Source organism: Dasypus novemcinctus, chromosome 9 (genome assembly GCF_030445035.2).
Source record: "Dasypus novemcinctus isolate mDasNov1 chromosome 9, mDasNov1.1.hap2, whole genome shotgun sequence".
Taxonomy (NCBI): Eukaryota; Metazoa; Chordata; class Mammalia; order Cingulata; family Dasypodidae; genus Dasypus; species Dasypus novemcinctus.
Genome location: NC_080681.1, coordinates 120,277,052 through 120,298,901, shown reverse-complemented (window position 1 = coordinate 120,298,901; position 21,850 = coordinate 120,277,052).

The window sequence follows — 21,850 nt, the reverse complement described above, 5'->3', positions numbered from 1 at the left end:
AGCTCTCTGTGTGTGCGGCACCACTCATGGGTGGGCTGTGTTTTTTTCACTCAGGGCAGCTCTCCTTGTGGGGTGCACTGCTTGCACATGGGGCACCCCTACGCGGGGGCACCTCTGCATGGCATGGCACTCCTTGTGTGTGGCAGCACTGTGTGTGGGCCAGCTTACCACATGGGTCAGGAGGCCCAGGAGATTGAACCCTGGACCCTTCATATGGTAGATGGACGCTCTATCAGTTGAGCCGCATCCACTTCCCTGATTGGTTTTTATTTGAAGTAGGAGCTTACAGATACCAGGCAATAAAGCATAAGTTACTTCCCTCACCAAAATCTATTTTCACATGTTGGCGCAAGATGGCTGCTGACATCTGCGAGGGTTCAGGCTTCCTGGGTTCCTCCCTTCCTGGGGCTTGCTTCTCTTTCCTCTGTGTAATTACTTCCTGGGGCTCCAGCTTAAGGCTTTAGCATCAAACTCCAACATCAAAACCCCTCAACTCTGTCCTTTGCCATGCCTTTTATCTGTGAGTCCCCACCCCAATGCTGTGGCCCAATCAAAGCCCTAATTATAATTTAATCACCCCAGGTACAGATTGGATTACAAACATAATACAATATCTATTTTTGGAATTCATAACCATATCAAACTGCAACACTAGCGTATTGAAACCCTACCCTTTTGTGTGTTAATTTTGTACCCTGCCACTTTGCTGAATTAGTTTAATAGCTCTAGTAGCTTTGTTGTAGATTTTTGGGGGACTTTCTATAATATAGGATCATGTCATCTGCAAATAGTGAAAGTCATCTTCCTTTCCATTTTGGATGCCTTTTCTTTTTCTTGCCTAACTGCTTTGGCTAGAACTGCTAGTACAATGTTGAATAACAGTGGTAACAATGAGCATCCTTGTTTTATTTCAGATCATAGATGGAAAGCTTTCCATCTTTCACCATTGTGTATATTAATTGTGGGTTTTTCATATATTCTTTATATATTTTTTATTAGAGAAGTTGTGATCTTACTAAACAATCTTGCATAGTGTGCAGAATTCCTATGAAAAACCCCTCCACCAACATCTTTCATTGTTGTGGAATGTTTTTTACAGATTATGAAAGATCATCAGACTATTACCTTGAACTGTGGTCCATAGTGTACATTTTATATACTTTTTCCATACCCTCCTATTATCATGTATTAGTATTGTACTTTTGTTGTAGTTCATGAGCGAGCACATGTACATATTTGTACATTTAACCACAGTCCCTCTTCTGCCACATGGCTCACTGCGTTATACAGTCCCATGCCTTGTACAATCTATCCAAAGTATACCCTCAGTGGCTCTCCCTTTCATCAGAGTTGTGCAGTCATTGACCCTGTAAATTTTTGAACATTTTTCTAAGTCCAAAAGAAAAATCCCATATCCTATTATTATAGACCCTTAGCATTGATATAGTACCTTTTTTGACATTGATGCAAGATTATTACAATAATGCTGTTAACTATAGCCCATACGTTACATTAATTGTATTTTTCCCAGGCATCACCATATTCTTACCACCTTGTAATAGTGATGTACATTTGCTCTATTTCATAGAAGAACATTATTGTATTTGTACTATTAACCACAATCCTCATTCACCTCTGGGTTCACCGTGTTATTCAGTCCCTAGATTATTCTTTCTTTCACTTGACATTTACATTGCTAGACTACCCCTTTCAGCCATAATCCCATTTATAAACCAGCCATTTATAAACCATGTTAGTTATATTCACTATAATGTATTACCATCACCTCTATCCATTTCCACACTTTTACAGTCAAGCTAATTAAAAATCCTACATACATTAAGCATCAATACTCTTCAGCCCTTATTCTATCTTCTAGTAACCTATACACAAAGTTTTATCTCTGAATTTATTCTTCATATTTAGTTCATATTAATGAGACAATACAATATTTGTCCTTTTTTGTCTGGCTTATTTCACTCAGCATAATGTCTTCAAGGTTCATCCATGTTATTATGTGTCCTAATTTCATTTTTTCTTACAACAGCAAAGTAGGTATATACCACATTTTATCTGTTCATCACTTGATGGACACTTGGGTTGTTTCCATCTTTTGGCAATTGTGAATAATGCCACTGTGAACATCTGTGTGCAAATGTCTGTTCACATCACTGTTCTCAGTTCTTCTGGATATATTCCTAGTACAGGATTGCTGGATCAAAGGGCAGTTCTCTAGCTTCCAGAGGAACTGCCAATCTGTCTTCCCCAGAGGCCGCACAATTCTACATTCCCACCAACACTGAAAGTGTGTTCCTATTTCTCCACATCCTATTGTTTTCTGTTTTTTTAAAAAAATAATGGCTATTCTATAAGGTTTTAATAATGCCGCTATGAATATCAGTTTGCAGATGTCTGTTTGTGTCACTGCTCCAGTTCTTCTGGGTATACACCTGGTAATGGTATTGCCAGATCACATGACAAGTCTATAATCAATTTCCTTAGGAACTGCCCAACAGTCCTGCACAGTGGCTGCACCACTCCACATTCCCAACAACAGTGAATAAGCATTTCTGTCTCTTCACTTCCTCTCCAATACTTAATTTTCCGATTTTTAAATACTGGCCATTCTAATAGGTGTTAAATGATATCTCAGTGTAGTTTTGATTTGCATTTCCCTAATAGTGATATTGAACATTTTTTTCATGTGCTTTTTTGCCATTTGTATTTCCTTTTTGGAGAAATGTCTGTTTAAATCTTTCCCCCTTTTTAAAGCTTGCTCTTTTATTTTTGAGTTGTATTACATCTTTTAGATAGTATGGAAATCAAGCCCTTGCTGGATATGTGGTTTCCAAATATTTTCTCCCATTGAGTGGGATGACTTTTCACCTTCTTGACAAAGTCCTTTGAAGCACAAAGTGTTCAAGTTTGAAGAGGTCCCATTGATCCATTTTTTTCTTTTGTTGTTCGTGTTTTGGTATAAGGTTTAAGAAATCCCCACTTATCACCAGGTCTTGAAGGTATTTCCTGACATTTTCTTCTAGGAGTTTTATGGTTTTAGCTTTTATATTTAGGTCTTTGATACATTTTGAGTTAATTTTTGTATAAGTGTGAGATAGGAGTCCTCTTTCTTTCTTTTGGATATGGATATCCAGTTCTACCACCACCATTTGTTGAACAGACTATTCTGCTCCAGCTGGGTGGGCTTGACAGCCTTGTGAAAAATCACTTGTCCAGAGATGTGAGGGTCTGTTTCTGAACATCAGTTCAGCTGCATTGGTCTATATGTCTATCTTTATGCCAGTACCATGACTTCATTTTTTTTTTTAACCACTGTAACTAGGTGATAAGATTTAAAATCTGGAAGTGAGAGTCTTCCAACTTTGTTCTTCCTTTTTAAGATGTTTCTTGCTATTTGGAACCCTTAACTCTAAATAAGTTTGATAATAGGTTTTCCCATTTCTTTAAAAAAAGGCTGTTGGAATTTTTATCAGGAGTGCATTGGATCTGTATATTAATTTAGGTAGAATTAACATCTTTATGACATTTAGTCTTCCAATCCATGAGCACAGATATTCTTCCATTTATTTAGGTCCTTGATTTCTTTTAGTAATGCATTATAGTTTTCTGAATACAAGTGCTTTACATCCTTGGTTAAATTTATTCCTAAATATTTGATTCTTTTAGTCACTATTGTAAATGGAATTTTTTTCCTGACTTCCTCTTCAGATTGCTCATTACTAGTGTATAGAAACACTATTGATTTTTGCATATTAATCCTACTGCTCTGCTGAACTCATTTATTAGCTCTAGTAGCTTTGTTGTTGATTTTTCAGGATTTTCTAGGTTAGAATCATATCTGCCATAGGATTCTATATAGGGTCATTTCTTCCTTTCCAATTTGGATGCCTTTTATTTCTTTCCTGCCTGATTGCTCTTGCTAGAACCTCCAGCACTGTATTGAACATCAGTGGTGACAGTGGGCATCCTTGTCTTGCTCCTGATTGTGACAGGAAAGCTTTCAGTCTTTCACCACTGAGTACAGTGTTAGCTGTGGCTTTTTCATGTATGTCCTTTATCACGCTGAGAAAATTTCCTTCAATTCCTATCTTTTGGAGAATTTTTTTTTATCAAGAAAGGATGCTGTATTTTGTCAAGTGCCTTTTCTGTGTCAAGATGATCATGTGATTTTTCTTTGAGTTATTAATGCAGTCTACTCTGATTTTTTTTTTTTTTTTTTGGTGTGTGCATGTTGAACCACCCTTGCATGACTGGTATAAAACCCACTTGATCATGAAGAATTCTTTTAATGTGGTGTTGGATTTGATTAGCAAGTATTTTGTTGAGGATTTTTGCATGTGTATTCATTAGGGAAATGGGTCTTTAATTTTCTTTTTCATAATATCTGTATCTGGCTTTAGTATTAGGGTATATTGGCTTCATAGAATGAGTTTGGTAGTGGTCCTTCAATTTCTTGGAAGAATTTAGATTTGTATTAAATCTTCTTTGAATGCTTGGTAGAATTCACCTATGAAGCCATCTGGTCCTGGGCTTTTCATTTTGGGGAGTTGTTTGACTGTTTCAATCTCTTTTCTTGTGATTCACTTGTTGAGGTCTTCTGTTTCTTCTAGGGTCAGTGTAGTGTGTTCGTATTCATAATGCTTTTTATGATGTTGAGGAAGCTTCCTTCTATTCCTATTTTTCTAAGTGTTTTTATCAAGAAAAGATACTGGATTTTGTCAAATGCCTTTTCTGTACCAATTGAGACAATCATATGTTATTTTCCCTTTGTTCTGTCAATGTGGTGAATTACATTTGATTTTCTTATGTTGAACTACCCTTGAAAACCTAGGATAAATCCTATTCATCATGGTTAATTCTTTTAATGTGCTGTTGGATTTGATTTGCTAATATCTTCTTCAGGATTTTGCATCTGTAGGCATAAGAGAAACTGGTCTATTTTCTTGTATTATCTGTATCTGGCTTTGGTATTAAGGTGATATTGACCTCATAAAATTAGATAGGTAGGGTTCCCTCCCCTTCCATTTTTTTGGAAGAGTTTGAGCAGGATTGGTATTAATGCTTGGAATGTTTGAAAGAATTCACCTCTGAAACTATCTGGTTCTGGGCTTTTCTTTTTTTTTAAAGATTAATTTATTTATTTCTCTCCCCTCACCCCCCACCCCAGTTGTCTGTTCTCTGTGTCTATTTGCTGCGTCTTCTTTGTCCGCTTCTGTTATTGTCAGTGGCATGGGAATCTGTGTTTCTTTTCCTTGCGTCATCTTCTTGTGTCAGCTCTCTGTCTGTGCAGCACCATTCCTGGGCAGGCTGCACTTTCTTTTGCGCTGGGCTGCTCTCCATACGGGGCGCACTCCTTGCGTGTGGGGCTCCCTTATGCGGGGGACACCCCTGCGTGGCATGGCACGCCTTTTGCACATTAGCGCTGCACATGGACCAGCTCCATATGGGTCAAGGAGGCCCTGGGTTTGAACCGCAGACCTCCCATGTGGTAGACAGACGCCCTAACCACTGGGCCAAGTCCGCTGCCTGGGATTTTCTTTTTTGGGGGAGTTTTTTTTTTTTAACTAATTCTATCTCTTGTAATTGGTCAGTTTAGGTCTTCTATTTCTTCTAGAGTCAATATATTTTTTTGTGTTTTTCTAGGGATTTGTCCATTTTATCTAGGTTGTCTAATTTGTTTGCATACAGTTGTTCATAATATCCTATTCTCCTTTTTATTCCTGTGGGACCAGTAGTATTGACACCCCCCTTCCATTTCTGATTTTATTTGCTTGCATTTTCACCTTTTTTCTTTGTCTAGCTAAAGTTTTGTCAATTTCATTGATATTTTCAAATAACCAACATTTGGTTTTGTTAATGTTCTCTTTTTTATTCTCTATTTTACTTCTCTATTTTATTTACTTCTGATTGCTTTGGGGTTTACTTTGCTCTTCTTTTTCTAGTTCCTCTAGGTGTGTGGTTATGTCTTTGATTTTAGCCCTTTCTTCTTGTTTAATGTAAAAATTTAGGGCTATAAATTTCCTTCGCAGCACTCCCTTCCCTGTATCCCATAAATTTTATATGTTGTGTTCTCATTTTCATTCGTCTCAAGAAATTTACTGATTTCCCTTGTGATTTCTTCTTTGATCCATTGCTTGTTTAAAGTTGTGTTATCTAACTCCTATATATTTGTGGATTTTCAAGTTGTCTGCCTGTTACTTGCTGCGATCAGCTCGGCTATAGGTTTACTTGAAGGGAGGGCAATTCAGAACTTTACGAAATAAAGGGACAGAGAGAGAGACATGAGAGAGGAGATAAAGATGGGCCCAGAGGACTCACAGCTTCTGAAACTGAGAGCCTTGACAGTAGTTTCCACCTCCTATTTACTGGAAACTACCGAGCAGCTGTTTGCCATCTGAAGTGCAACATCATTGGTGATAATAGGGAACAACTGCAACATCTACAATAGAACAGGTGTAATGTTTAACTCTTTTTCCCACATTTCCCCCTTTTTATTTTTGCAAAGTCTACACAAATGATGTTTCACTGAGTAACAATGCTTCCTGCATGATATTTTCACTTTTAGGTTTGAACAATACTCATTAAATTTTTTTCTCAATATATTCAGTCCCAGGATTGTTCAAACTTAAAAAGATTTACATCAAGCTACAATTATATATCACTTACAGTTCATCAAATCACTTAAGTACACAACACGTTTCATTATTAAAGTTCTGATTAGTATTCAAGCATTTTATATATAATCCATAAATGCAACAACAAACAATAAGACTTCCAACTAGCAGACATTTAATGAGTAGACTTTCATTTCTCATGGGATTAATATTCCCAACGGCAAGGCTATATAGGCCAGTACTTGATCAAAAACGACCTCATTTTCCCCAGTTTGTATAGTGCTCTTAACATCTTCATTGGACCTGGGGCCATATCCAATTCACAGGCTAAGTCATTACAAACTCCATTAATATGAGAAAACATTGTATTTATCAATTACAGCAGAGAATATAGTTTTGTTTTACCCAAACATTTAAAAATTTGATTGATCAGCAGGGACCTTACAGCTTGTCCCAATTGTTTGCTTATTTCAGGCCCTTAAAATACCATTGTCTCTGATGTTTCTTAGTAGGGTCACTGCCACAGGTTTCTCCTATGCAGCCAGATTCATTGCCATCAGGCCAGGGCAGAAAACCTTGAAGAACTGCAAAAGTCCATGGCTGACCTTTTAACACAGTTTTTGCACTTTTTGTATTCATTCAGGATTGTTTTACTTTTACAAAACACATTTCACTGAATGCTACCGCAATACTTTTACAACTTACTATATGCTTACTAGTTCTGTCCCGCATCTCCATATTAACCATTTTATTTAGGACAAAATATACCTTATTAGATTTAAGTTAGCATTCCCACCAACTTTTTACCTTGTTCAATATTCGCTTAACTTTTACATCTTTCATTTTATCCTTGCTTTCTCTCTTCTTTCTTTTTCTTTCTCCCTTTTTCTCTTTTTTCCTTCTTTTCTCTTTCTTCCTTTCTTTTTCTTTTTCCTTCCCTTTCTCTTTCTTTTTTCTTTTCTTTCCTTTTTTTCCCTATCTTTCCCCCTTCATTTCTCTCTGTCTTTGTATCTTTCTTTTTTGAAAAATCACACACACTGAAACAATTACAACACACTCATTGACATTGAACAAACACAAAAGCAGTTCCAAATCTATTAATCTAGAATTTCTTCATTGCTTCCTTTTATAATTCAACATTTCTTTTCCAGTTTTCCTCCTCTCAATTTTTTTTTGTCTTTAATTTTTAATGTTAGATTTAAAAAAATGAGGTCCCCATATACCCCCCACCCTCCTCACCCCAGTCCTCCCCCCATAACAACAACCTCCTCCATCATCATGAGACAGTCATTGCATTTGATGAATACATCTCTGAGTACCGCTGCACCTCGTGGTCAATGGTTCCCACCATAGCCCACACTCTTCCACAGTCCACCCAGTGGGCCATGGGAGGACATACAATGTCAGTTAACTGTCCCTGCAGCACCAGCCAGGACAGCACCAACCCCCGAAAATGCCCCCACATCTCATCTCTTCCTCCCACTCCCTACCCCCAGCAGCCACGATGGCCACTTTCTCCACACCAATGCCACATTTTCTTTGATTACTGATCACAATAGTTCATGAATAGCATATCAGTAAGTCCACTCTAATCCATACTCTATTCCTCCATCCTGTGGACCTTAGAATGGTTGTGTCCACTCCACATCTATATCAAGAATTGCTGGATGCTATTCTCCTGCTTGCAGTTGTAGGCACTCTTCGCTCCCTCGTGTGGTGTTTGACCTTCTTCATCTCCACGTTAGCTGAGTGGGGTAAATCCAATAAACCAGAGTGTAGGAGTTGCAAGTCTGTTGAGGCTCAGGGCCTGGCTATCACATGGTCTATCCCCAAGTCATACTTGCTTTATGATGAACAAGTTCTGTAGTTTAGATACTTTGATATACAGCCATTCTAGTCTTCAGAATTAGACCGAGCCATGCAGTTTCCAGTGTCCGTCTCTCCATTTGCATGAACAGAGGTTCTGGGTTCCACAGGAAATTTCGTTGTCTCTTGGCGTTCATGGTATGGCTTTATCTGATGAGCCTGGTACCCATAAAGGATGTTCTCTGTCTCCTGGGGAAATACAAGCAAACCCTCCAGGACTTCAAAGCCTTTCCAAACCACTAACCACTTGGGGCTCTGCGCCATCACAATAACTTCAGTTTCGCTCAAAGCGATCCTTCTTCCCTTCAGGTCCCTGGTCGGGCACCAGTTGCTGCGAGCCATCTTCCCTTTGGGCCCCACATTGGGCACCAGTTGCTGTGATCAGCCCAGCTATAGGTTTGCTTAAAGGGAAGGTGATGTAGAACTTTATGAAATAAAGGTACAGAGAGAGAGACATGAGAGAGGAGATAAAGGTGGGACCAGGGGACTCAGCTCCTGGAACTGAGCACCTCGACCCTAGTTTCCACCTCGTATTTATTGAAAACTACTGAGCAGCTGTTTGCTATTTGAACTGCAATATCATCTATAATAATAGGGAACAACTGCAACATCTATAATGTAACAGGTGTAATATTTAACTCTTTCCCCCCCCCCCTTACTGATTTCCAGCTTAATTCCATTGTGATCAGAGAAGATGTTTTGTATAATTTCAGTCTTCTTGAATTTATTGAGGCTTGTTTTGTGACCCAACATGTGGTCCATCCTGGTGTATGATCCATGTGCTATTGAGAAGAATGTATATCCTGCTGTCTTGAGGTACAATGCTCTGTATATGTCTGTTAGGGCTAGTTCATTTGTCATATTATTCAAATTCTGTTTCGTTATTCATCTTTGTCTAGATGTTCTTTCTTTTTTTTTTAAAGATTTATTTATTTCTCTCCCCTTCTCCCCCCCGCCCTAGTTATCGTTCTGTTGTCTATTTGCTGCGTGTTCTTTCTTTTTTTTTAAAGATTTATTTATTTCTCTCCCCTTCTGCACCCCGCCCTAGTTATCGTTCTGTTGTCTATTTGCTGCGTGTTCTTTGTCTGCTTCCACTGTTGTCAGTGGCACAGGAATCTGTGTTTCTTTTTGTTGTGTCATCTTGTGTCAGCTCTCCGTGTGTGCAGTGCCATTCCTGGGCAGGCTGCACTTTCTTTTGTGCTAGGTGGCTCTCCTTAGGGGCGCACTCCTTGCGCGTGGGGCTCCCCTACACGGGGACTCCCGAGTGGTACAGTACTCCTTGTGTGCATCAGCACTGTGCATGGGCCAGCTCAAACGGGTCAAGGAGGCCCGGGGTTTGAATGGCGGACCTCCCATGTGGTAGATGGATGCCCTAACCACTGGGCCAAGTCCATTTCCCTGTCTAGATGTTCTTTTGATTAATGAGAGTAGTATAGTGAACTCTCCAACTGTAGCAGTTAGATATAGTTATGAATTCCAAAAATAGATATTGGATTATGTTTGTAAACTGGTCTGCACCTGGGCAAGATTAAATTATGATTAGGGCTTTGATTGAGCCGCATCAATAGGGTGTTGAGATGGGATAGGACTCACAGATAAAAGGCATGGCAAAGGACAGAGTTGGAGGGTTTTTAATGTTGGCGTTTGATGCTGAAGTCTTAAGCTGGAGTCCTGGGAAGTATGCACACAGAAGAAAGAGAAGCAAGCCCTGGAAAGAGAGGAACCCTGAGCCCAGAGACAAATAAGACCTGGGAAGAGAGGAACCCAGGAAGCCTGAACCCTGGCAGCCATCAGCAGCCATCTTGCTCCAACATGTAAAAATAGACTTTGGTGAGGGAAGTAACCTATGCTTTATGGCCTGGTATCTGTAAGTTCCTACCCCAAATAAATACCTGTTATAAAAGCAAACAGGATTCTGGTATTTTGCATCAGTACCCCTTTGGCTGACTAATACACCAACTATTATTGTTGGGGCTTCTATTTCTATCTTCACTTTGCCAGCATTTGCCTCATGTATTTTGGAGCACTGTGGTTAGGTACATAAATATTTAATTGTTACTTCTTGGTGAATGGGTCCTTTTATTAATATGTAGTGTCCTTTTTCTCTTGCAACAGCTTTTGACTTAGTTTATTTTGTCTAAAATTAGTATAGCTGCCCCAGGTCTCTTTTGGTTACTATTTGCATGGATGATCTTTTTCCATTCTTTTACTTTTAACCTATTTGTGTCTTTGGTCTATGGTGAGTTTTGTAAACATATAGGTGGACCATGCTTTTTAAAAAATATATTCTGCCAACTTTGTCTTTTGGGGAGTTTTAGCCATAACATTCAGTGTTATTACTGTAAAAGTTGTACTTCAGCCATTTTGTCCCTTGGTTTTTATGTATTATATCTTTTTGCCTCTCTCCCTTTACTGAAGCCTCCTTTTCTGTATAGTTGATCTTTTGTGATCCCTTTTTTATTTCCATTTCTGTATATGTTAAAAATACTTTATTTGAGGTTACCCTTGGGTTTATATTATAAAGCCTGTGTCTATAACCTGTTAATTTGAAAAGATATCAAGTTAACTTCAATGGCACACACATTGTCTGCTCCCATATCCCTCCCTCTTCCTCTTTGTGTTGTCTTTGTCCCACATTACCTCTTTATATCTTGTATGTCCATTATCAGGAAATATGACTTTTTCTTATTCAATTATATTCTAGCTCTTATAGGAATCAGAGTAATGTATCGAGGATACAGTCCTTTTGGGCTTTTCATTTACTCATTTAGTTACCTTTACTGAATATCCTCACTTCTGTATACTGCTCCAAGCTACTCTTACATCATGTCTTTTCCCTTCAACCTGAAGAAATCCCTCTAGCAGTTCTTGTAGGGCAGGGCTTTTGGTGATAAACTCTGTTTCCATTAATCTGTGAATGTTTTCAACTCTCCCTCATTTTTAAAAAAAGATTTATTTATTTCTCTCCCCTTCCCGCCCCCCATCCCTCTCCCCCCATTGTCTGCTCTCTGTGTCTATTCGCTGTGTGCTCTTCTGTGTCCTTTTGAATTCTTGGAGACACCGGCAATCTGTGTCTCTTTTTGATGCATCATCTTGCTCTCCATGTGTGTGGTGCCACTCATGGGCAGGCTGCACTTTTTTCGAGCTGGGTGGCTCTCCTTGCGGGGTGCACTCCTTGTCTGTGGGGTTCCTCTATGCAGGGGACACCCCTGCGTGGCACAGCACTCCTTGCACACATCATCACTGTGCATGGACCAGCTCACCACCTGGGTCAGGAGACCCTGGGTTTGAACCCTGGACCTCCCATGTGGTAGGTGAATGCTCTATCAGTTGAGCCAAATCCGCTTCCCTTTCCCTCATTTTTGAAGGACAGTTTTGCCAGATAAAGAATACTTGACTGGCAGTTTTTCTCTCAGTACCTTAAATATACTGTACCACTGCCTTCTTGCCTCTGTTGTTTATGATTAGAAATCTGCACTTAGTTTTATTGAGGATCCTTATATGTGATGGATCAATTTTCTCTTGCTTTCAGAATTCTCTCTTTGCATTTGGAATTTGACACTCTGATTAGTATGTGTCTTGGAGAATCTTTTAGGGTTTATTTTGTTTGGAGTACATTGTACTTTTCTGAAATTTTAATTTGTTCCCTTGACTGAGCCATATCTTGTTTCTTAGCATGGCTTGTAATTTTTTCTGAAGTCTGGGCATCTGATTATTTTGATGCTGAAACTCTGAAAGTTGGTTTCTCCTACTGATCTAGAATTTTATTGTAGATTTTGGCTGTGTGTTAACGCTCTTCTTTGAAGTTTGATCCAAGTTATACTGGATGTTTAGGTAGCCCGTGTTTAGCAGTTCAGATTTTCTCAGCTCTTCTGCACCTGATTCTTGCTCTGTATATGTGGTATAAGTTTTAAGATTGCCCTTTTATGTGCAATTGTTTCTCTTCCAGGAGAAAGCTCTTTCCTCTGTTCTTTTTCTGGAATTTCCATCTGTTTGTTTTTGTGCAGAATTTTCTCCCCAGCTCCTATGACTTATTTAACTTCTCTCCCTCACTCAGTGTTCCTTTTTTTCTGGAATCCTTCCTGCCTTTTTGCAGTTTGGTCCCCTCACCACCCCCCCCCCCCTTTTTTTTTTTCTGAGGCTCTTCTTCCTTTGGTTAGTTCCCCATTGGATATCCTGCCCCAGGGAGTCAGATGGAATCAATCCAAAATGGCCCTCTATTTCTTTTTTTTTTTGGTTTGTTTGTTTAATTGGTCCAGTAGTGAGAAACTGGGCTGACTGTGTGCGTCTCTTGCCAACAGTTCTGCCATGGTCTCTCTTTTTTCCCTGGGAACCCTTTTGTGTGTAGTACTCCTAGGCACTTGTGTTCCATCTTGGGTCTCTGTAGATTTGGGTCCCTGTGCCTGGATCTGCCTGGGGCTCTAACTAGCTGCTGTGAGTAGCTCCATGATCTGCATCTGTTGCAGGAGGGGCCTGGCCGAGTACCTCTGGGCAACTCCCTAGGTGCATGGGACCAAGTGAGGGGGAGGGGTCCAGACTGGTATGTCCAGGTCATAGATCTCCTACCATTTTTTGGTGTTTTTTTTCCTTTTGATTCTGCATTTGTCCTTCTCCAGTCTCTATTATCCTCCAGAGTTCCAAGCTAGTGGCATTTGTCTTTTTATTTGATTCTGAGGAGAGTCTTTTGTAGGGGATGTCTTACATTGCCATGTTGATGACCTCTCTTCAGGAGTTTTTGATTTTTGGTTTTTAAACCAGGCTCATTTAGCATACATGCTTGTTACAAATGCTTCTTATACTTGGAATGCAGTTAATAGTCTGAAAAGCAATAGGACCACTTTAGGAAGGGATGAGTTTCCCATCACTGGACAAGTGAAATGGGCTGGATGACCACTTAGTGGATATTATGTGGGGAGTAGGAAGTGTCCCTTCTGAATCTCAGAAGAAACTTGAGAACTGAGAGGCTGCTTTTCCTGTATTCCTATAGGAGGCTATGGCCGAGATGATTCTCCCCATAACCTAGGGCCTAAGTACCCTTGAAACTTGTCAGAACAAAACCAGGTAAGCCTCACATTAGCCGGGGCATCTCTTCTGGAATCTTGTCTGTTTGAAATTTGGTAGTGCCCCTGATGTCCATGTGAGACATCTGGCCACTGAGCAGGATGCTTGGCTAATGGTCGTCTGACACTTTTGTGGGATAAGCTTATTGACTTGTGGCTGCACTTGCTCATCAACACTAAAGGAAGCTGCTTCATCCTTACAGTTGGAGATCAAGGTTCATGGAGATTAGAAGAAGAGAGCAGAGATATAGTTTCTGCTGATGGACGCTACTGCTATTCAAACTCCTGTTGAAAGAGTGATTTTGGATGTCTGCTATCCCTGTTTTTCTGAGAGCTTTTATCGTGAGTGGATGTGGAATATTGTCACATGCTTTTTCTGTCTCAATTGATATGGTCATATAACTTAATTTTGGCTTATAAATATGGCGGATTACATTGATTCTTTTTTTCCAAATGGAAAACCAGACTTGCATCCTGAAATAAACCCCTCATGATCATGTATAATTATTTGGTTAATATTTTGTTAATGATTTTTGTGTCTCTTCAATAGGGACACTGGTCTATAGTATTTTTTGTTTATTTTTTGAGGTACCAGGGCTGGGATTGAACCTGGGACCTCATATGTGGGAAGCAGGTGCTCAACCACTTGAGCTACATCCAACTCCCATCTATAGTATTTTTTAAAAAAATTCTATTTATTTTTATTTATTTATTTCTCTCCCCCTGCCCCCGTTGTCTGCTCTCTGTGTCCATTTGCTGTGTGTTCTTCTGTGTCCACTTGTGTCAGCAGCACTCGGAATCTGTGTCTCGTTGTGTTGCGTCATCAGCTGCATCAGCTCTCTGTGTGTGTGGCGTCATTCCTGGGCAGGCTGCACTTTCTTTGTGCTGGGTGGCTTTCCTTATGGAGCGCACTCCTTGCGTGTGAGGCTCCCCTATGTGGGGGATACCGCTGCATGGTACAACACTCCTTGCACGCATCAGCGCTGCGCATGGGCCAGCTCCACATGGGTCAGGAGGCCCTGGGTCTGAACCTTGGACCTCCTATTTGGTAGGCGGACGCTATATCTGTTGGGCCAAATCCGCTTCCCTGTAATATTTTTAAACTGTCTGGTTTTGGTATCAGGGTAATACTAGCCTCAATGAATTAGGGAATGTTCCCTTTTCTTCAGTCTTCTAGAAGACAGTCTATGGATTTGGTGTTAATTCTTTAAACATTTGGTAGAATTCTCAAGTGAGAATACCTGGGTTTGAAGGTTTTTTTAAGTGTGATTTTAAGATTATGGGTTCAATTTTCTTAATAATTATAAGGCTATTTAAATTACCTCTTATTAGGTGAGTTATGGTCATTTGTGTTTGTAGATGAGATGGATCACTTCCACAAAGTTGTCAAATTTATGTGTGGAGTTGTTTGTAGTATTCCTTTACTACCCTTTTGATTATCCTATTGATCATCTATTTCATTTCTGATACTGATAATTTGTGTTTCTCTTTTTCTTTGCAATTTTGCTGGAAGTTTGTGAACTTTATTGATCTTTTCAAATAATCAGCTCTTTTTTTTCTGTACTGTTTCTCTGTTTTCAATTTCATTTATTTATTATCTGATCTTTATTATTTCCTTCCTTCTGCTTGCTTTGGATATATTTTGCTCTTCTTTTTAGGTTTTTGGGCTAGGAGTTTAGATATTGATTTGAGACTTTTCTTCTTTTCTAATGTATGCATTTCATGCTATAAAGTTCCTCTCAATTTTAGCTGTGTTCCACAAATTTTCATGTAATATTTTAATTTTTGTTCAATTAATTGTATCTTTTCTTTTTTCTCCCCCTTGAGACTTCCTCTTTGACCCATGGGTTGTTTAGAAGTACATTTTTAGTTTTAAAGTGCTTGGAGGTTTCCTGTTATCATTCTGTTATTAGTTTATATTTTAATTCCATCATGGTTAGAGTATACACTCTGTATTATTGTAATTCCCTTAAATTTCTTTAGATTTGTTTACGGCTCAGGATATGGTCCATATTGGCATGTTTTGTGGGCACTTAAAATGTATATTCTGTTGAAGGCTGTGTGCTCTATAAATGTTGATTAGAACTTATTTGTTCATGATGTTGTTCATACTTTTATATCCTTGCTGATTTTCTGTCTAGTTATTCTATCAATTGTTAAGAGAGGAGTGTTAGTCTCCAATATAATTGTAGATTTGTCTATTCCTTTCAATTATATCAGCTTTTACTTCACATTTTACAGTTCTGTTGTTTGGTATATACATATTTAGGATTGCTATGTCTTAGTGAATGCTCATTTTGCCATAATGGATTATGTCATTGGATAGAGACCCATATAATGAGAGTGAAGGTATACCCACATCCTGGGGAGGACTGATGTTCTCAAATAGAGGGAATTGTATCTCTTGAGAGATATGGTGGCTCCCAATGCATTAGGGCAGTTGAGCATGTCAAGCCCTCAACACTGTTTCCAATTTCCTTGTTTCCAATCTTTTGCAGTGTTTTTTATCAAGAAAGGGTGCTATATTTTGTCAAATGCTTTTTCTGCATCTATAGATATAATCATGTGATTTTTTTTCCTTCAATCTGTTTATATGGTGTATTGCATTGATTGATTTTCTTATGTTGAAACATCCTTGCATATCTGGAATGAATCCCACTTGGTCATGGTGTATAATTCATTTAATGAGTTGTTGAATACGATTAGCAAGTATTTTGTTGAGGATTTTTGCGTCTAGGTTCATTAGGGAAATTGGTCTGTAATTTTCCTTTCTTGTGGTGTCTTTGTTTGGCTTTGGTACTAGGGTAATGTTGGCATCATAGAAAGAGTTAGGCAATGTTCCTTCTGTTTGGATTTTTTGGAAGAGTTTCAGCAAGATTGGCATTAGTTTTTTCTGGAATGTTTTTGTAGAATTCACCTGTGAAGCCATCTGGCCCTGGGCTCTTCTTAGTAGGGAGGTTTTTAATGACTGATTCTATCTCTTTACTTGTGATTGGTTTGTTGAGATCGTCAACTTCTTCTTTCATCAATATAGGCTGATATGTGTTTCTAGGAATTTGTCCATTTCCTCTGAATTGTCATTTTTGTTGGAATATAGTTTTTCAAAGTATCCTCTTATGATAGTCTTTATTTCTGTGGGGTCAGTGGTGATATCTCCTTTCTCATTTCTTATTTTGTGCATTTGCATCTTCTCTCTTTTTTCCTTTGTTAGTCTCACTAAGGGTTTGTCAATTTTATTGATTTTCTCAAAGAACCAGCTCTTGGTTTTGTTTATCTTTTCAAGTGCTTTCTTATTTTCTATTTAATTTAGTTCTGCTCTTATCTTTGTTATTTCTTTCTTTCTTCTTCCTGTGGGGTTGCTTTGTTGTTTTTTTTTTACTAATTCTTCCAAATGTGCAGCTAGTTCTTCCATTTTTGCTCTTTCTTCTTTTTTGATGTAAGAATTTATGGCTATAAATTTCCCTCTCAGTACTGGTTTTGCTGCTTCCCATAAGTTTTGTTATATTGTGTTATCATTTTCATTAGTTTCAAGTTAGTTATTTCTTTTGAGATTTCCTCTTTGACCCACAGTTTTTCTAAGAGTGTGCTGTTTAATTTCCATATCTTGGTGTGAAATCTGGGCCTCTCGCCCTTGTAGATTTCCATCTTCACTCCACTGTGATCAGAGATATTATTTTGTATGATTTCGATCTTTCTGAATTCATTGAACCTTTCTTTGTGGCCTAGCATATGGTCTATCTTGGAGAATGATCCATGTGCACTTGAGAAAAATGTATATCCTGCTGTATTTTGGTGTAATGGTCTGTATGTGTCTATTAGGGCCAGCTCCTCTAATATACTGTTCAAAGTTTTTCTTTATTGATTCTCTTTTGAGATGTTCTTTCTAAAGTTGATAGGGGTGTATTAAAGTCTCCCACTATAATTGTAGAGGCATCTATTCTTTCACTTAGTTTTTTCAGTGTTTGCCTCACATATTTGGAGGTGCCTTTGTTAGGAGCATAAATATTTATGATTGTTCGTTCTTCTTGAAAGATCATCCCTTTCACTAATATGTAGTATCCATCTTGTCTCTTACAGTTGTTTCACATTTAAAGTCTATTTTGTCTGATATTAATATAGCTGCTCCTGCCTTTTTTTGGTTATTGTTTACTTGTAAGATTGTTTTCCAGCCATTCACTTTTAACCTCCTTGAATCCCTGAGTCTAAGATGTGTTTCTTGTAGACAGCATATCGATGGTCATATTTCCTTATCCATATCCAATCTTCCAGTCTGAATCTTTTGACAGGTGAGTTTAATCCATTGACATTCACTGTTATTACTTTCAAGGAATTATTTATGTTCGCCATATTTTGTTTGGACATGTGTTTGTCATCTTTTGCTTTTTTTTTCTCTTTCTACTTTGTCTTTTTTGTTGCTCTTACACTCTTCTCCATCTCTGCCTCTCCTGTTTTATTCTTCTTTCTTCCAGCAGAACTCCCTTTAGTATTTCTTGAAGGGCATGGTTCTTATTGGCATACTTTCTTAGTTTCTGTTTATCTGTAAATATTTTGAACTCTCCATCATTTTTGAATGCTAGCTTAGCTGGGTAGAGTATTCTTGGTTGGAAATTTTTTTCTTTTAGTACCTTGACTATATCATACCACTGCCTTCTTGCCTTTGTGGTTTCAGATGAGAAATCAGCACTTCATCTTATGGAGCCTCCCTTGTATGTGATGGTTCTCTTTTCTCTTGCTGCTTTTAGAATTTTTACTTTGTCTTGAACATTGGATAATTTGACGAGTATATGTCTTGGGGTGGGCCTGTTGGGATTTATGGTGTTTGGGGTACATTGTGCTTCCTGGACATGTACATCCATCTCTCTCAAAATCTTTGGGAAGTTTTCAGCCATTATTTCCTCCAACACCACTTCTGTCCCTTTTTCCTTCTCTTCTTCTTCTGGGATGCCTATAATATGTATGTTTGTGCATTTTGCATTGTCATTCAGGTCCCTAAGTCCCAGCTGGATTTTTTCTATCTTTTTATTGATCAGTTCTACTATCTGTTTGATTTCAGATGTACTGTCTTCCACATTGCTCATTCTCTCCTCTGCCTCTTCTAATCTGCTGCTATTTGCTGATAGTGTATTTTTGATTTCTTGAACTGTGGTGTTCATCACAATCATATCTGTTATCATTTTGCTTATGTCTGCAATTTCCTCTCCAAGTTTTTTCTTCGTGTTGTTAATCTCTTCCTTTACTTCATTAAGTCGGTCTCTAATATATGTTTTGAGAGCTTTAATTACTTGTCCGATGTTCTGCTCCTTTCCTGGTTTTTCATTTGTTCATTGGATTCAGCCATGTTTTCCTGATTATTGGTTTGGTTTGTAGTTTTTTGTTGCTGTCTGGTCATCATTTTATCTTGACAGGTTTAATCAGTTCTTTAGCTTCTTTGTCTAGACTTGGGGATTAATTAGTTGTTGTTCGTGTGTTAGTGTTATGTCTTCTCTTTGTCACTTTGTTCTTCTTTATTTTCTTGTTGCTGGCTAAGTTCACTTTGAAGGAAAATATTAGGGCCAGGGAAAGCAAAATGAGTAAGAAAAGAAAATGTATATAGTAGTATTGGTGATAAATGTTAATAGAGCAACAATGTGAGATCTAGGAGAATGGATATTAGACTCATGTAAGTTATGTAGAGTTATAGCAGTAAGTAGAGTACCTATAATGAGACAGTCAACTGAATATGGGCATGAATATAGTATGAATTAAAAGGTCACTGTTTTCATGAAAAAGGGAAAGAGAAAAGAAAGACAATAATATCAAGAGTGGATAAAAGACAGAAAACAGAACAAAGGTATTAGAAATAAAAAGTCAGACAATTTGGGGGCCAAAGAAAGGGAGGTGGAATGTAAGAAAAACAGTAGATGATGGAGGATAGAAAGATGTGGGGGGAAAGGGGATAGTGTAGGTGGCCAAAATCAATTCACACAGAAAAGAGGAAACGGAGGATGAGGAAACACAGCAAGTGTGAAGTGCTCCCTTCAGCACCTATTAAATAAAGAAAATAAAATAGAAAAAGAAGAAAAAGAGAGGGAAAAAATACAGGAGAAGAGAAAAATGGAGGGCAAAGTAAAGGGGAGCGGGCAAGAAAAAGAAAAAGGGAAAAAAAACTAAATAAATGAAAAAGGACCTTGGGGGAGAAAATGGGAGAAAAGACCAGAAGACAATGCAATATGAGCAACCACGACAAAAACAACAACAACAACAAAATAGAACCAATGTTTCAAACTAGGAAAGCTCTTTCCAGTTAAATAATACAGTTATGGATCTGACCTTCCCCCTTTCTCCCTTCCTCACTTCTCTCTTTCCCAGGACAGCAGGAAAGCTGCCTGAGAGGTCTGGTAGGAGATCCAAGTGGGTCCTTGTTGAACCAACTCAACACAGAAGACTATGACTCTTTATTTCCAGCATGAGAGTACCTACACCTCACCAGAAACCCCAAATATGCTATTGGAAGCTTGGATAGCACCTCCTATAGTCCCTCCCCCTTAGGTGTGCTAGGGGAGGTCTAATTGATTTTCTGACTCCACCTTCTCCCAGACCAAGTTTCCTATCCCAGGACATTTAGGTAAATTGGGCTTTCTCAGCAGATTCACTTCTCCTTTATTCCCAGACTCTCCCCAAATCAGCTGGTACACTCCTCCAAGTTCAAGGAGAGAGAGAATAAAACAACACAAAACATGGAGGGCTAGGGTAATCAAGGACCTTAGACAGACCTCAGGGCATGGTGGACTTGGGGATGGGAAGTCCATGATATTGCAGGGTGGGCTACCAGGGTGTAGGGGATACAGACCTGGGAACCATGCATCTGATAAATATGGTGTTTGGGAACACCACAGCACAACAAAGCCTTCAGGGATCACAGTGGCCGGGCTGCCAGCCTTAGGAGGAGGGGTCCCATCCACAACTTCTGATCTCCGTGTCAGAAACCCAATATTCCACTTCTCACAAGAATCTCTTCTGTCACTGTCTCACCAAATCGACATCCAGACACCACCTGCCCTGCAAGCCCCTGAAACAGCCCACTCAGGGCTTGGGAACACCTCAGCACAACAAAGACTTCAGGAATCACTGCAGTTGGGCTGCCAGCCCCAGAGGGAAGGGTCCCACCCACAACCTCCAACCTCCGTGCAAGAGACCCAAAATTCTACTCTTGCAAGAATCTTGTCTGTCACTGTCCCACCAAATCGATGTCCAGACTCCTCCTGCCCTGCAAACACCTGAAAGAGCTTGGTCCAGCAGGACACCAACCCTACTCAGCTGCTGCTTTGCAGGAGAGATTATGAGGTACACTCACTCAGATGCCATCTTGCCCTGCCTCTGGGTTTGCTTTTAACAATGGGAATTTATAAGTTTACAAGCTTACGTGAGAAAAATGTCCAATCAGGGCTATGATTTTCTTTCTAAAGACTGGCTGCCAGTACTTCTGATCTCCTCTGCCACATGACAAGGCACATGGTGGCATCTGCTGGTCTCTCCCTTCTCTTCCAGGTTTCATTGCTTTCAGTTTCTTGCTTCAGTGGCGTTTTGTCTCCTTGTCTGAATTTCATTCTCTTATCACGAATTCCAGTAAGAGGATTAAGACCCACCCTCAATGAGATGGGTCACATCTTAAATTAAGATCCTACTTACAGTAGTTCCACATTCACAGGAATGGATTAGCTTTAAGAACATACTTTTCTGGGGTCCATATAGCTTCAAATCATCAGTCACTATGGCAGAGGGAAAAAAACTCTGGAGGATTTCACATCTACAATTAAATGCTCCACCTGTCATGGAGCAAAACATTTAAATTATACTTACAACTCATTGACCAGAACCAGATATGTGGCCCTACCCAAGCACAAGGCAGGCAGAAGTGCATTCCTACCACGAGTCTTGAATGCAAAATGGGATAATATTTGAAGGTATTACTGTCCACTACAGCATGACAGCCCTATATGCGCTCCATTCTAGTCAGTTGGGTATCAAATAAGTGTTTAGAAAATTTGCTGAATCACACTTGAGAGAGATAGAGGCAAAGGAAGACTTGAGAGTCAGATCTGTGTTCAAATCCTGATTCCTCTGCTAACTAGCTGTGTTACCTAGGACAAGTTACTTATTGCTTCTTTCCATATTTGAATAGAAATGATTGTATTCCTGGTCTGGGATTATTTTAGTGGTTAATGGAGAATGCACGGAAAGCTCCTAGCATAGTACCTGGAATGTAGCAAGTGGCCAATACTTGGTAACTCTGTTATTTCCTGTAAAAGTTTT